Source organism: Mus musculus, chromosome 12, assembly GCF_000001635.26.
Source record: "Mus musculus strain C57BL/6J chromosome 12, GRCm38.p6 C57BL/6J".
Classification (NCBI taxonomy): Eukaryota; Metazoa; Chordata; class Mammalia; order Rodentia; family Muridae; genus Mus; species Mus musculus.
The window spans coordinates 40223255-40239862 of record NC_000078.6 but is presented as its reverse complement, the minus strand read 5'-3'; the positions used below and the strand labels follow the sequence as shown (position 1 = coordinate 40239862).

Genomic DNA, 16608 nt, shown 5'->3' with positions numbered 1-16608 from the left:
TTTATTTATTGCATTTTATTTTTAGAACTGATACAGAAAAATGATACCATGAGGTGCACTGGGATGTTTCCATATGTGCATATTTTGTGAAAGGTTCAAATCAGAGGAAACTGACCAGTCTCTTCATGTGATATATTTCTGTACCATCTGCATTTATAACCAAAGGGGATTGTTCACTCTGATTCAGTGGGAGAACCAGAAAATCACAGCTCTGGAAGTAATCTCTGAAACAGAGAGCAGAAAGGAGTGCTGTATATGCTGCCTACTCATTGTGATCTTTTGGGAATCTTGTTTCTGTGAAGACCCCAGTCATCTGAGGCTGTGAACCTCATACAGCAGCATCCTCATGTTTCGTGACACCGATGCTTGGGCTCACAAGAATTTTTTCTACTTGGGAGCCTCCCCCACGCTAAGTACTCCATAAATACTTACCAAACCAACAAGTGACTCTTGCTGCCTGTAATAGTAGTGTTGGAAGCATGAGCACACTTGAATACCAGAAGATGTTAGTCATCAGGACAGCCACTAGCCCTGTCCTCTGTTGCCTTCTGTAATTATAGAAGAAAGAATGCCAGGAGGCTTTCAACATTCTACTTTACATCCATTTGTTACAAAATTGGATCGCTGCGGAGGGTAGCGCTCTTTCAGAGGCATCAAGTTCAGTTCCTAGCACCCACATCAGCTACCTAACAAATGCGTGTACCTCCAAGGAACCTGATGCTGATGTTCTCCTGGGCACCCGCACTTGTATGCATAGAGACCTACACAGAGACACATGCATACTATATATATTTTTAAAAAATGATTTTTAATCAGTGTTGTGGTGCTAGGGAGATAGTCAGTTGGGTTTGCCATGTGAACGTGAGGCCCTGAGTTCAGTGCTCATTGGACAGTGTGGCTGTGTGTGCCTGTAATCCCAGCGCCAGGGAGGCAGAGGCAGGCAGATCCCTGGGGCTTGCTAACCAGCCACTCTAGCCTAATTGTCAACCTCCAGGTTCCAATGAGAATCCCAGTCTCAATACCACAAGATGGATGGTTCCTGATGATATTAGAGGCCGACTTCTAAACTACACACACACACACACACACACACACACACACTTGTTGTATACTAAGCATTATAACTCTAAGTGGTTGTCTTTTTTTAAAATTCTTTTAATTCTAGTGCTTTAAGGGTTTGTGTTTTGATTTATTCAACAACTATGTGGCAGGCTGTGTTAGATGCTAACATCACAATAGTGAACCAGACAGAGAAGACACCATCTTCATGGCCTTTAGAAGCTGAGCCTTAGAGAAAGTATCCGAAGGTAGGATTCCCAGATGTATGTTCCTGCTGTAAAACAGTAACGGTTGCTTCTAAGGAGCCTGCATCTTGCCAAGCTTGTCTGTCATGGCTCATTTTAAACCCTTACACAAGTCCTATGCATTTAGCATTATTATCACCAACTTATGAATAAGTAAATCAGACCATGGGGGGCTGAATAACTTTGCCGAGATCACAGAACTGGTAGCTGGGAAAGCTAAGATCTGTATGCTGGTCAGCTTAGCTGCAGGCTCCATGTTGCTTCCTCTTGATTGCTGCTTCCCAGGCTCCATGTTGCTTCCTCTTGATTGCTGCTTCCTGGGACAGTAGCTAGGACAAACCATCCACAGGCCTCTTGCCATAGGAACTTAACAGCAAGTAAAACCTAAGAAAGTACTGAACAGAACAGCCCAAGGCTGCCCAGGGAGAATAAGCAATCTGTCTGGGGGTCAAGAGGAGATTTAATGTGAGCAATCCTTGAAAACTGAGGCCAAGGGAAAGGGCTTCTTTGAATGGTTCTACAGGGTATTGCTTACAAGTAGGAAATGGCCTGTTTTCCAGTGGAAACACAATAGATGGAAATTAAAGCTATTTTACTCCTTAATCTTTCTTATTGTTGTTGCTATTGCTTTGCTCAACAAATGCCTTCATTATATAAAATTTATTGAGTGGGAGAATGGGTATCACACTATGATGAATTTTAATTTCAGAGATGTTAAATTGTTTAAGCATATAGATCTGTAAGAGAAATCTGTTTTGCTCTGTTCAAAGTTTAACTAATATTAGAGAGTTAGATTATAGTTGTATTTTCACTGACTATAGTTCAAGAAACTATAATATCACTGTAAATTATTTGTTAAAACTTATTTAAAGTATGATCTGGAATAAAATAGCTTAAACACTTAACTATACAATATTTTTATCGTAAATTCAGTGACTTCATATACCATCTAAATTTCATTTGGGGGTTGTCTTGGTCAGTGTTCTATTGCTGTGATGATATAATATAGCCACAGTAACTATTATAAAATAAAGTATTTAATTGAGGCTTGCTTACAATTTAATGTGGGAGAATGGCAGTAGGCAGGCAGACGTGGTACTTAGAATTAGCTAAGAGATCTATATCCAGACCCACAGGTAGTAGGAAGAGAGAGACACTGGGATGGACTTGGGGTTTTGAAACCTCAAAGCCGCACCCGCTCAGTGATACACTTCTTCAACAAGTCTATACCTCCTAAGCCCTCTCAAGTAGGACCAACTCCCTGATGACCGAGCATTCAAATACACAAAACTATGTAGGCCATTCTCAGTCAAACCACCACAGGGGTATTTTAGACCTAGCTTACATGCACCTACTATGTTACAAAATGGTAGAAAAATAACAGAAATAACTTATGAAAAACCAAAACCTAACACTATGCATATAGCTAGAGATGGAAATGGTTAGTCATAATTTGACCCCCAACCTGAGTCTTTATTACTGGCATAGTGTATATGGGTTGAGAATTCCCAAGCCCCAAATCCCAAATCCTTGGATTCTGGATCAATGTATCTTTTTGATTGTTCAGACAGTATGTGTACAAATAGTTCCAAATCTGAAAACCCTGAAATTCCATACCTGAAATATTTCTGTCCCAAGCGTTTTGGATGGTGGATGGATAGAGAGCCTGCAACATACCATGGCAGTCTTTCTTTTTGATTCATCCTGTTTTATTTAACAGCTTCTGAGGAGTTACACATACCACCTTGACCTGGCTCCTTTGAGATGCTGTTTTATTCATCACAAGATGCTCTTGCTAGTCTGGGTTAATGGTGGACACACAAACACCTTATTGGCAATAATTCACTTGGGATTTTAATGAGTGGTAGCAGGAGCATTGCCTTTCCACAAAGCTTCCTCAAAATCACATCCCACAGGTAACCTCCAGCAGGCCCACAGCACCTCTGAAAGCTTCAGAGTTCTCATAGAGACCATCATGATCAGACCCTCCAGGGCTTATCCTTACAGAAAGTGAAGATTCCCAGGGCAATGAGTCATTACAAGCAGAGGGAGCCTGGATATGGTTCCCTCATTAAACCAGCCAGTGTTCCTCTGTACAACATGGGTACCATCATTAGCCAGAGGCTGTCTGCAGTTTCACAGTTTATGTCATGAAACTGTCATGTTGAGCATCTATTTCCTGCTGGCTGAATATCATCTTTAAGGAACAATGCTTTATTGGAAAGTTCACTGGACACAAACTGAATTGGAATTTACCAATCCAAAACTGAGGCAGAAGGGTGTGTGTGTGTGTGTGTGTGTGTGTGTGTGTGTGTGTGTAAAATGGGAGTGTTTGATCAAAGAAGATGTTTTAATGGTCTTAATGGTGACTAAAAGCTTAATGCAACACATACAGGATGTGATCACCAAGGCACACCACCAAGTATTTTGCTTTACTATTCAAAGCAACAGGGAAGATTTGTATGTTGAGAATATTCACTATTGATACTAAATGGATGGCAGAATTTTTACCTTATGCAGTGCTAATTGAAAAATAGTTATTAACATTTTATTCGTTGACCAAATAATTTCTGAATGTCTTGTCTGTTATCATCACTGGAGCGGGAGGTTGAGATGAGGCAGCATAAGGCAGGGCACTGGTACCCTATGTTCAATTATAGGTAGCCAGGCTCCATAGAAGATGCAAAAGGAAGGAAGGAGGGAGGGAGAAGTGTGTTCTAGCTAAAAAGCAGCCATGGACATACTATTGTCTCCTGCATGGTAGTATAATAACAGCAAAGTATTCTGTAGGCTTAGATTTTTCAAAACATATGTTTGACAAGGGTTTCTCAAATCCTTCCATCCCCATTCTAGCCCACTGTCCAAAGGTAGGGGAGAAAAGATGGTAAATAGGACAAGGGAATGTGGCTATTTAGAAGTAGTTCTTTTTTATAAATATTTATTTATTTTACATATGTGAATACACTGTCACTGTCTTCAGACACACCAGGAGAGAGCATCAGATCCCATTACAGATGGTTGTGAGGTAATATGTGGTTGCTGGGAATTGAACTCAGGACCTGTGGAAGAGCAGTCAGTGCTTTTAACCTCTGAGCCATCTCTCCAACCCTTAGAAGTAGTTCTTTGGTGGGTGATTCCAATCTCCATTGTCAGGATACCAGCAGTCCACTTCAGTAGTGTCTGGATACCAAACATAAATCAGCAGCAGTGGCACAAACCAGCAGAAACAGCCAGACCTCCACTGAATCAGCAAAAGTCAGAGGGAGCAACTGGGACACCAGGAGTTCTCTGCCATACCTCTCTCAACAAAGTGAAGATCAGCAAAGACTCCAGACCAATGAAATGTTGAAAGGCTAGACATGCAAACACTCAATCACTGTCCATTGAGTCCTATTTATACTCTCTCCAAACATCACGTATCCTCTCATGGATCTTGTATAAGTAAAATATCACCTGAGTCTGCATCACATGACATAACCAGAAAATTCCACTTAAGTGTTCCTTATAGATTATGCATTTTTAGACTGGATGACTGTCTTAGTTGGTGTTTTATAGCATTTAATTGGGGGCTTACTTAAGAATTTCAGGAGTTTAGTCCTTTCTTAATCACGGCAGGAAGTATGGTGTTGGAGAGGTAGCTGGGAGTTCTATATACAGGTCCAAAGGAAGCAGGAAGAGAAAGAGACCCTGGGCTTGGCTTGGGCACCTATCACCAACAAGACCACATCTTTTAGTCCCTCTCTAGTAGTGCAACTCCCAATGATGAGATGGCTAAGCATTCAAACATGTGAGTCTGTGGAGGCCATCTTATTCAGCCACCACAATAGCTACAGATAAAAGGGCCAAAAGGGCCAAGAAAGACTTTAATGGAAAAAAGATTGATTGAGGTCTGTTTTATAAAGCGATAACTTTGATGGTTGTTTTTTTGTCAACTTGATACAAATTAGAGTCACTGGGAAGATGGAACCTTAATCAAAGAACTGTATTCTTCAGATTTGCCTGTGGGCATATCTGTGAGGGTTTTGGTTTTTTGTTTTTTTTGTTTTTTTGTTTTTTTTGCTTTGTTTTTGTCTGTGTTTTGTTTTGTTTATTTTGATTAATGGTTGAAATTAAGGGGTCCAGCCCAATGAGGGCAGTAGCAACTCTAGACAGGTAGTCATGGGCTGTATGTAAAAGCAAATTCAGCAAGCCATAGGGATCATGTGGTCAGTGTTCCATGGTCTCTGCTTTAGTTCCTGCCTCCAGGTTCCTGTTGTACTTGGGCTCCTGGCTTGATATTCCCCTGATAATCAACTGCAACCTGCAAGCCAAACAAGTCTTTTCCTCCTCAAGTAACCTTTGGTCAGTATTTCTCACAGCAACGAAGAAGCAAACTAGAACAAATGCTCACTAGGTTTGGAGAAGAGCCCTGGAAAGACCCTCTTTGCTCAAGACAATGTCTGCATGGGGAACTTCAAGTGATCTTGCTTAGCTGGAGTATAGGAAAGCAGGAAGATGAGTAGGTGCATAAAAGCCAGATCATGCTAAAAAGTGTTTTACCCTGTAGGTGTCTTATTGCTCTATAGATGCCTTAGTCAGTGTTCTATTGCAGTGAAGAGACACCATGACTCATAAAGAAAATATTTAGCCGGACAGTAGTGACGCACGACTTTAATCCCAGCACTTGGGAGGCAAAGACAGGTGGATTTCTGAGTTTGAGGCCAGCCTGGTCTACAGAGTGAGTTCCAGGACAGCCAGGGCTACACAGAGAAACCCTGTCTCAAAAAAAAAAAAAATGCAAAAAAGAAAAAAGGAAAAAAACAAAACAAAATATTTAATTGGGGCTTGCTTACAGTTTCAGAAGTTTAGTACAGTATCATCGTGGTAGGAAGCATGGCAGCACTCTGGCAGACATGGTGCTGGAGATCTGCTAGTTCTACATCCAGATCAGTAGGAGAGAGAGGGGGGGGAGGGGGGAGGGAGGGAGGGAGGGAGGAAGGGAGGGAGGGAGAGAGACTTGAACATTTCAAACCTCAAAGTCCACCCCCAGTAATATACTTTGTTTAACAAGGCTACACCCACTTCAACAAGGCCACACCTCCTAATAGTGTGACTCCCTGATGACCAAACATTCAGATCCATGAGCCAATGGAGGCCATTCCTATTCAAATATTCAAACTACTACAACATGGGTAGAAGCCAGTGAAGAATTAGCAACCAAGTAGTAACCCAAACATTCAATGAAAAAAAAAAAAAAAGAGTGTAAAGGATATATACTTTTTCGCCCAGTGCTGAAATCTTATAAAATTCAGTACAAAGAACCCAAAATCAAGTAAACAAAAATAAATTAGTAACATTTTCCAGTTGAATTTAGGGAATTGGTGCGATATAAATAAATATTGGAACATGGGTTTTGGAATTTGGTATTAGTATCAAAACTAAAAATTGTGTTATTTATGTCATATCTGAAGAATTTCAAACTGTTAGTTGTTTGTATTTCAATAATATGTCTGAATACAACTATTGATTCCATCTTAAATGAGGCCAAATATATAAAAACCTGAATAATATCATAAGAAAGAAAACAGTGAAGTTGGTTGTCTTAGTTAGGGTTTTACTGCTATGAACAGACACCATGACCAAGTCTTATAAAGGACAACATTTAATTGGGGCTGGCTTACAGGTTTAGAGGTTCAGTCCATTATAATCAAGGCAGGAGCCTTGGAAGACTGACTTCCAGGCAACTAGGGTGAGAGTATTAGGCTCACACCCACAGTGACACACCTACTCCAACCAGGTCACACCTATTCCAACAGGGCCACACCTCCAAATGGTACCACTCCTTGGTCCAAGAATATACAAACCATCATACTGGTGAAGTATAAATACTACTTTATTTATAAAAGCAGACATGTAGACAGATATTTTAATTTATATGGTGTGAAATGGTATTGTAAAACTACACTTTTGGAGGTGGAAGAGGGTGGATTAAGGTAAAGATGTCGGACATGGAGAACAAGGGTAAGAAGATATTGCCATGAGCATTTAAGGAAACAATAAAAGTATAGAAGTTGCTGACTCACTAGAGTTACTTGATCAGCCTAAGGCTTCTTAACTGCATTTTGAGAAGCAGAACCAGGAGACAAAGGAAAACTGGTTTGGATAGATACATAAGTGGAAATAACTGTGGCTAGAAGATACTTCCTGCATCCCCATAACTCAGAATAAGCTATGAAAATAAAGAGAATAAAGAAACAGCCTTCAAAGAGATAACAGTCATACCCTTGTTAGATAACTATAGTTGGGAGAGTGGCTTTCACTTCATTTTCTCAGTGTTTGTTTATAGAGAAGGTACCATTACTTACCTACCACAGCAGTCTGCTTTAGAAGGAAACAAAGCCATTCATGAATCATGAGCAAAGTTAGCCAACTGAAATACCACTGAGAAAACTCGATTTCTCCTATTGGAAGATGTTTCAGTTAAGAAAAGAATCTTGCCAATTAGGAACAACAAACAATAAGGAGGAGTCCTGTTATGGTCAAGAAAAGAAAGGAAAACTGTTAATGAGGAACACTAAGGATAGAGAAAAAAAGAAGAGGGTAGGGAAAAAGTCCCTTAAAAACAGTCATACATGATAAGAGAGGGTGTGGAGGGAAGGAAACACTCCAAATAGAGAGTTTTAACAGGGTGTCCTTGGACAGAAGTCTGTGGAGGCGGCAGAAAGTGGGCAGTAGCCCTATGTTGGTACATTCTACGTACAAAACAGCAGATGACAGGAGTGAGGAATTCAAAGACATTTTCTTTCTTGAAACATATGGGGCTTTTAAGGGAGGTAAAGGAAGAGTTGAGTGATTATTTTTACTCCACTCATTGCTGTAGACATTGAGAATGCTAGACACTGCCAAATGTTATCATCATTTAAAGGAGATGGTTAGATATAACAGAATTGGTTAGGATGTTTTCAGCCCCAAGTCATAGACATTAACACTGAAAAATATTTGGCTAAATAGTTGAAGTATTTACTACTAATGTGTCTAGAGGTGTTGGGCGGTGCCAGTTAAGTGACTATAGAACCTCACCCAGGTTCTTTTGCTGTTGTCTTTTGACATTATGTGTTAGATTTGCTTGTCCTATGGTTGCAAGTGACAATACTCAGAGAAAGACATGACTATCTTTTTCTTGACAATTACTTTCCCTATGTCTCATAAACCATTGGCTAGAATTGTGTTGTGTAGCCAACGCTAATAAACCATTGGCTAGAATTGTGTTGTGTAGCCAAGCTTAGCCAACCAGGAATTAGTATGAGGGATTAGTCATGGGATCAGTCATACCCTAACTCCTAGGAAGCACTTGACTCCCTAAGGGAAGTTGGCTATCTGAAGAACATTAGAATTCTGAGAACAGAAATGGAGATAATGTGGATCTGGGGTGGGCAATCATCAGTATCTTCCCAGCCCACTATGGGTGGCACCATTCCCTTGGCAGGTGGTCCTGGATTATTTTAAGAAAGCTGAAGGCTGAGAATGAGCCTGTGAGTGAGCCAGTGAACAGCATTCTTCCATGATTTCTGCTTCAAGTTCCTATTTGAGTTCCTTCTTTGACTATTCCAAAGAGGGCTGTAACCTGTAAGCTGAAATAAAATTTCCTCCCCTAAGTAGCTTTTGCTCAATGCTCTATCACAGCAACAGAAAACAAAACAAAACAAAAAACCAACTAAAACTAAGTGCTTCAGTGTGACAAATACAATAGTTTTGTTTGATGTAAGTTTTCAGTATCTTTAGAATTCTCTTAACTGGACTCCTTCACAATAAATATTGTTAAAGTTCAAATTTGGCAGCTCACTCATTTTCATTGCCAAACTGCCTCCCAGTTGCTGCCAATCTGTTCCTACTTCCTACTGCCTTTCAGCTGAGAGTAAAAGACAGGCTTTGTAAGTCATACCTGAGGGTCACCAGTTTCCTGGGAGACAAGATCAAGAAAAACAGAAATGCTTAAAAAAAAACACTGGCTTCCATTCTGGCTTTATAATAAAGACTGACATGACCTGACTTCAGCATGAAGAAAGAGCTTTAGCTCAAAGATGTCCTCTGACCTTTACAGCAAAGTTACGTGTACTCTGACAGCCTTGCCACCTGTAAGAGGGAAACACTGGTAGCTCGGGCCTTCCTTTAGGTCTGTAACTCTACAACCCTGTCTCAATCCTCTCCCCCTGGAAACTTGCATTTATGTTCTGCCATGTCTATAGTAGGCAGAAGGCAGCCCCTCTTCTCAAATGAGAGGGATTCTAATTCTGAATCTGATTCACAAACACAGAAAAGCAGCTTCCACTAAAGACTTACCAGGAGCGTCACCAAACTGATAACTGATAGATAAGGCTTCTGAGTCTCGATCCATCTAGATTCCATCTGTAGCCGCCAGTGAGGTTTGTAGGGATGATCCTGGCTGGCCTCCTTGCTGACTCAGTTTAATCTTGGAAGTAAACTGGGGGCCTTGGTAAACTCTCTTAGCAACTTTTAGCTAAAAGATCTTCCTTTGTTGGCCAAAGTCTAAAATTCTCCAGTCAGGAGTATCATTTTTTTCTTTCGTTTAAAACACAGATTAGTCCATAAGCATAGAATCCTTGGCAAGTAGCAACGTCTTTGATGATCTCATTGTTTTATGACAATAGAGTGACAACAATGGAGCAGGGATTATTGACTCATTTTTTTTTTTCACACAAGGAAATGGAAGCACTCAGGGCTAGGGTGACCTGCTCAGAACACACTGGATCTCTGGTGTAGATGTAGATCTCTTTGGTTTTGTCCTGAGAATCGGTGGTAGAAGCTTGTCAGGAGAGAAAAGTACTGAGAGGGAAGGCCAGCCATGGGTGCCTCGTGTTGTATATTCTTTGTACGACATGGGGCCTAATACCTAGCTCCCTTCATCTCTTTCATCTTAAGTTCTAACACAGTTCTAAGTCTTTGGTTTGCTTGTTTGTTTGTTTTTTTGTTTTGTTTTGTTTTGAGGACAGAATTTCTCTGTTAGCTCTGGCTTGATCTCTTGAAACTCACTCTGTAGACCAGGTTGGCCCTAAACTCAGAGATCTACTTGCCTCTGCCTCCTGAGTGCTGAGATTAAAGGCGTATGCCGCCACTGTCTAGCTACAGCTATGGTGCTAGATCGTAATTGTGCTATGAGAGCATTTCCTGGGTGAGGAATTTGAAGTAGATCAACTCTCAAGTCTTTTTCAACTTCAGTTTTCTCATGGCTTAGCTAGTGACTAGTGGTACGTACCACATAGGCCATGCTGGAGAAGAGAGATGGCTGCAGGAAGTAGGATGAGGAGCTCAATAAAGAAGTTGGTTTCCATTATGTTTGGTATGAAACATCAAAAGTCAGCCAAACAAAAACATCTAATGACATTCTTTAATTGTTAAAGAATAATTTCCATGTGTGCTGTTACCATGGAAACGCTTTTCCAGTACGAGGTCATGGGTATTGATTTGCTGTTCAGTAGTAATGGGACACAGTACTCTTCAAACACAGTCTCCCTGTTTATTGACAATACTGCAACTGTGTGAGAGAAACATTCTTGTATTAGCGGAGACTTAAACATTATTCTTAAGTCTTTTGTTGGAAATTTTATTAGAGAAAGTATGCAACTTCGAAACTAAAACCATCCCCAAGGTTTCCTATGCTATATTAAGGATAGGAGGGTTTTAACTAAATTTGCCAGCATGCTCATTCTTAAGCTTACCAGGAATCTCATATTTATTAGCACACTGCATTATCCCCATTCTTGGCAATGAGACAGAAATTGCAAACATATTAAGAAAACCATACAACCTAGAAGATTACAGGTGGCATTTCACTTAAAACTTGTTTGAATAATATTCTTTGATAATGAAGTTATGCTATAACATTAAGAGCTAATCTGAGTGATCTAAATTTGCAATGAAATCATTAGTCACCAATAGGGACTGTCAAATGGCATTGGAAGTCAAAGACCACTGAACAGAAGGTCCTACAAGGGAGATGTTGCCCCAATGAACCTTTGCAGGAGGACTGCATACATAAGGCATGACTCTGATGCAATCAGCTTCCCATGTGGCAAAGCTTGGCCAGCCACAACCTTGGAAGCAGGTGGCCCAGGGAGTTAGGTGTAGCCTCATCATTTCCCAGTGGTGTCTTGATGAAATGACTTTGGGGAAGCTGGAAACCCCCTGTGAGCCCATTTCTTTTTCTTCTATAAGATGGGTAAAACTAAACGTGCTTCAATTCGGTTGTTGTAAGAATTACACAAGATGTGTGAATAACTTCTGTATGTGTGTGTGTGTGTGCATGTGCGTATGTGTGTACACACATGAAAGCCAGAGGACAGCTTTGGTTGTCATTCCTCAGGAGCCACATGTCTGTTTTACTTTTGAAACAAGTCTTTTACTGGACTCAAACTTGTCAAGTAAGTTAGCATTGGTTGGCCACCGAGGCCCAGGGCTCTGCCTCTCTCTGCATCTTTAGCCTTGAGTCAAGAGCACCGCCACCTTTGACTCCCCCGCCTTAAAATGTGGGTTCTGAGAAAGAAATTCAGGGCCCTGTATTAGTGTGGCAAGCACTCTTCTGTCTGAACCATCTTTTCAGGCCAACACTGTGGACTTTTGGTTTATTTTAAGTTCCACGTCCACCTGTTCCTTTGCTGTTGAGGAAACCATTCAGACACATAGTACACTCACCTAGGTATTCATTATAACAAGCATGTGCATGCACTATGACCATCCCCCTTTCCTTGATGGAGGGTTCGGCAGGAGGTAAATTCCTACCAATTATCAATCTTCAAGTCTGCCATCTTTTTTTCCTTACTGACACAAAGTTGTATGTATGTATCTGTAAAGACCTGGTGTGGGCTATAGAAATTATCAACTTGGCTTTATACACAAGGACCTTATCTCTGATGTGGAGATAAACAATAAAAAATTACAGTGTATATAATTAATATTCCAGAGCACATGTGAGAAAACTGAAGATATTTAATCAGATAAGCTGGGATGGGGGCAAAGGCTATGACTTAACAGATGAAGGAGAGATTGTGGGTGATGTTCTAGACAAAGAGGTGATGTTCAATTATTTCCTTATCTATGCAGTCAGATTAACTAAAGATGTACTAAGTTCCATAGACTGTCTCAGTACTGAACAAAATGGGCTCTCTTAAGCCGAATGACAGAAGGCCAGTGCCGGGGAAGCAGGGTTACAAACATGTTGAGTCTGGGTTACTCTGCAAAATCTAGGCCTTTCCGGGCTGTAAAGCAAGACCCTGTGTTAAACAACAGGATTTTATCTTTTCCAACATTCTAATAAGTGGAGAGAGAAAACTGAATTGAGAGGCACTGAGAGGCACTTTGGTTGAATACGTTAGTCTGAGTGGTACGGGTTGGGGTGGGGAGCATGGCTGCTCCTTTTGGAGGGAGAGTGGGAAGATTTCTTCTGGGAGGCGTCATTTCAGCTGAGATCTGAAGGGCAGCTGTGGGCAGCTCAGGATGATTACAGCAGGCAGACAGGAGCTATTATTGCACAAGGCTTAAGCAGAGAATCCAGTTTGTGGCTTTAAGTCGGTAAAGATGACCAATAGGGCTGAATTACAGGGGGCTGGAGTGATGGGCAGTTGTATGTCATTCCTGTGTGAGGCCCAAGTCATAAGCCCTGTGAGCCTGAAGAGATGGTTTCGTGTTTAGGAGTGCTTGCTTGTTCTTACAGAGGACCAGAGTTCAGTTTCCAGCACCCATGTCTGGCAGCTCGTAACTTAGTAATCTGACAACCTCTTCTGGTCTCTTCAGGCACCCACAACATGTAAAACACACACACACACACACACACACACACACACAAAGAAAGAAAGAAAGAAAATAAAAATAAAATCTGTTTTTTAAGAGCTAGATCCCGGGCTGGAGAGATGGCTCAGCAGTTAAGAGCAGTGACTTCCAGAGGTCCTGTGTTCAATTCTTACAACCATCTATAACGGAGATCTGATGCTCTCTTCTGGTGTGTCTGAAGACAGTGACAGTGTACTCACATACATGAAATAACTAAATAAATAAACAAATCTAAAAAAAAAGAGCTAGATCCCACCATATGATGTTGGAGCAAGGAAACATTTCTACTTATTAGTATGCAAAGAATCTCAAGGAGCTATAATTAAAGCCATTCCAAAAAAAAAAAAAAAAAACCCTCTCATGTTTATGCTGTCAAGGAATATATGTGTGCTACATTTTGTAAAGTGTCCAACAGAGACCCCATGGAAGGTGAAAATTCTTTTCAAGTATGCACAATTCTGACTAAAATAACTTATTTTGTGCAACATTTGAGTAGTTTTTCTATTATGGCATTACCTATCACACAGGAGGTTTTATGAAAGCATATGTCACCATGACTAAGAGATAAGAGGCAGTGAATAATGTCCAGATGGCAAAAGATCTTAAACAGTAGAACATGGAGAACTTTGCCTCATGGTTTATAAGATGGACATTCCTCAGTTGCCTTCCTCCTATCTTTTATTTACACCCTCAGATTTGTCTGACATAGCACAGGCATTTGTCTTGTAAACTCCTGCAATCCGAAGTCATAGAATGTCACAATTTTTGCCAATAAAATGTAGATAGAAGTCGCTGGGATGGCTGTTCTTCGAGATAAAAAGGTAAAGCAAGCCTGGAGCTCTGGGAGAACTGGACCTCTTCCTAGGCCAGCTGTGTATAAGTACAAATCTATGTTCAGCTTGAGGTATCTAACGTTGGACAAGTATTATTATGTTGGGCATCTCATAGGCACTGCTCTGCTGGAGATGAACTCTGACCCCAAGGTCTATCTGTGTGGTTTTAATATCGTGATGCCCAAGGAAATTCAAGTTGGAAGTGGTCAAAAAAAAAAATCATATTTTTTTTCTAGCTTCGTTACTGAAATATTCTCTCTCTCTCTCTCTCTCTCTCTCTCTCTCTCTCTCTCCCTCCCCCACCCCCCGCCCCCCATCTATCTCGTGTGAACTATAGAAGGAGTTCAGTGGGCAGAATGAGGTTTTAGAGAAGAAATTCAGTCAAAACAACTGAAAACAGGCAGCAGGGGAAATCAGCAGAAGGTGCCCTCTGCTGGCTGGGTATCAGTCCTTGAGCATTTGGTGGTCCTAAGTGAAAACCTGGACCAGAGGATTCTGGGAAACGGATGACTGCCAGCTCATTAAGGTTCATTAAATCAAAGTTCAGCTGGACAACGTGGAACACAAGGTTAACACTTCTGCTATCTCTAAAAAGCTCACGCACACGGATGGTGATTTGTAATTTCTAGAGTTTAAGTTGTGAACATAAATTGCGAGCTTTTTTAATATTTATTTATTTGCCATAAGGAATAGAGAGATGATGCAAACAGGGATTTTTGTCTTGAGGAAGTGGATAATTTCATGACATGATAGAAGTGTTCACAAATGAATGTAAAAGAAGCACTGTATGATATGGTAGGCTCTGAACAGGCTGTCCAAGAAAAGCCCCTGTGTACACATGAGTGGATACAAAAAGAACACACCCATCGCAAACTCTGGTAAGGCATCATTTTCAAAGTCTAGACGCTATTACACCTGGGTGATGGGGTTCACAGAGTAGCAAGTTACTGTTCTGTATATCAACTTATCTTGAGAATTAAGCTTGTGGTTATAAGGTGTGTCAACATGTATAGCTCTTTGCCTCACCTACTGAGAACCCTCACTTCATGTCAGATTTCAGGTGTGCCTGTCCAGACACAAGGGACTCAGTGGGGGCCTGTGTCCATGTCTGCGTCCCAGTTTGGTAGCCATGCTCTGTGCAGTTTACTTGTTCTTCAAGAGAACACAGAGTAAAGCAAACCTTGAACGTTGCTCTTCCAATCGAATCTTTGTGAACAGTCCATCTGTGATCGATCTGTAGGAACAGAGAGTGGCAGCAGAGCGTTACCAAGTCAAAGACTTGTGAGGACGAAGCTTCGTGAAGGTGATAGTGTTTGAGCTGGTCTTGATAGACAGAGATAATTCTTAAGATGAAGATGGGGGGTGGGTTAGGGCATTCATGAACAATGAAGTCAAAGTAACAAAAAGAGCCCTGTACTGGAAACGAAGACCAGTTGAGTTCAGGAGAAGAACAAGATATCTAGAAAGCAGTGAGAGAGGCTAGGTTAGGAGGACTGGCAGTCTGTGAGGTTCTGGAACAACTATAAACATAGGTGGATTAGTCAAACAAGACACTTGAGTAAATAATCAGCCTTCCTGGGCATGAAACATTGAAATGGGTGACCTGGTATGAACTGAAGCTATGTATGGCTAGAGATCAAGATACAGCCCTGAGTTTCATTTTAAAATCAATTGCTGGGGGGGGGGCACTATGAACAAACTGAATAAATTACGGTGAATAAATTACAGAATATGGGGGAAGATAATATATTAACTATTAAGAATATGGCAGTAAAGAAAAGGAGAGAAAAATTTAAGTTGGCTTAAGGTACAAGAGGGACATTAAGACGGAGAAAGACTTACTATCATCACTTGAAATAGAATGAAGCCGAGGTGAGAGGTGGAGTGCAGAGTGAGTCACTTGCACGAGTCAGTGAGTTTGTTCTGTCATATGGACAGTATAGGAACCTACTAGCAGCTCCTGAAAACAGGACTGGGTGTTGCGACACGGAAAACAGATCAACGGGAGCACCTTGAGAAAATAAACCCCTTTGCGACTGTTGATATAACTCATGTATGTTTTGCCAGCTGCGAACTTCTCATAAACTCTTATCCCAAACTGACCTCCAAACTGGCAGGTGGAATCAAGGTCACATCTTTGTAAGAAAATCTGAGACTGAATCATCAGTCTCGTTATTTGAGATATTAGTCTAGAATATGAGGTCCACGAACAATACAAGTTGAAGTAGCTGAAAGCATACTTTTTTTGGAGGGTGGGGAGCCCACGTCCCTAAACCCACAGGAGGGTATGGTTGTGCTTGGACAGGGGCCTCATATTAGCAGGGGAAAGGTTGTTACACGTGATCTTACAAGCTGACGTTCATCAAGCTGCATAACTGCCGCATGGCTCATCGCGGTGACTACCCGGGTGAATTCCAGGGCGGACGCCTCGTTGGGACGAGGTCACGACGCAATCGGACTGGGAGGAGCCCGGAGAAGGCCGCGCCCTCTCGCTAACTACATCTCCCAAAGCTCCACGCGGCCCTAAGGCATAGCAGCCCAGGCACCGAGGGCAGACTGAGGCTCTGGGAATGGGAGTCCGAATGCAGGCACCGCCCCAGTGGACGCCGCGGTGGGGAGATCTGCAGCGATTGGCCAGCGAGCGATGG

At 41.4% G+C, this 16608-nt stretch overlaps 1 long non-coding RNA gene across 1 annotated transcript; it reads right to left on the bottom strand.

Moving 5' to 3' along the window:
- Positions 1 to 10679: 10679 nt before the first annotated feature.
- On the bottom strand, positions 10680 to 16499 carry Gm7008 (predicted gene 7008). The gene is made up of 3 exons (NR_045157.1): positions 16310 to 16499; positions 15141 to 15194; positions 10680 to 10836 (listed from the first exon to the last, which is right to left on the bottom strand). It is a non-coding gene; the product is annotated as a predicted gene 7008 (long non-coding RNA).
- Between the last annotated feature and the right edge of the window lie 109 nt (positions 16500 to 16608).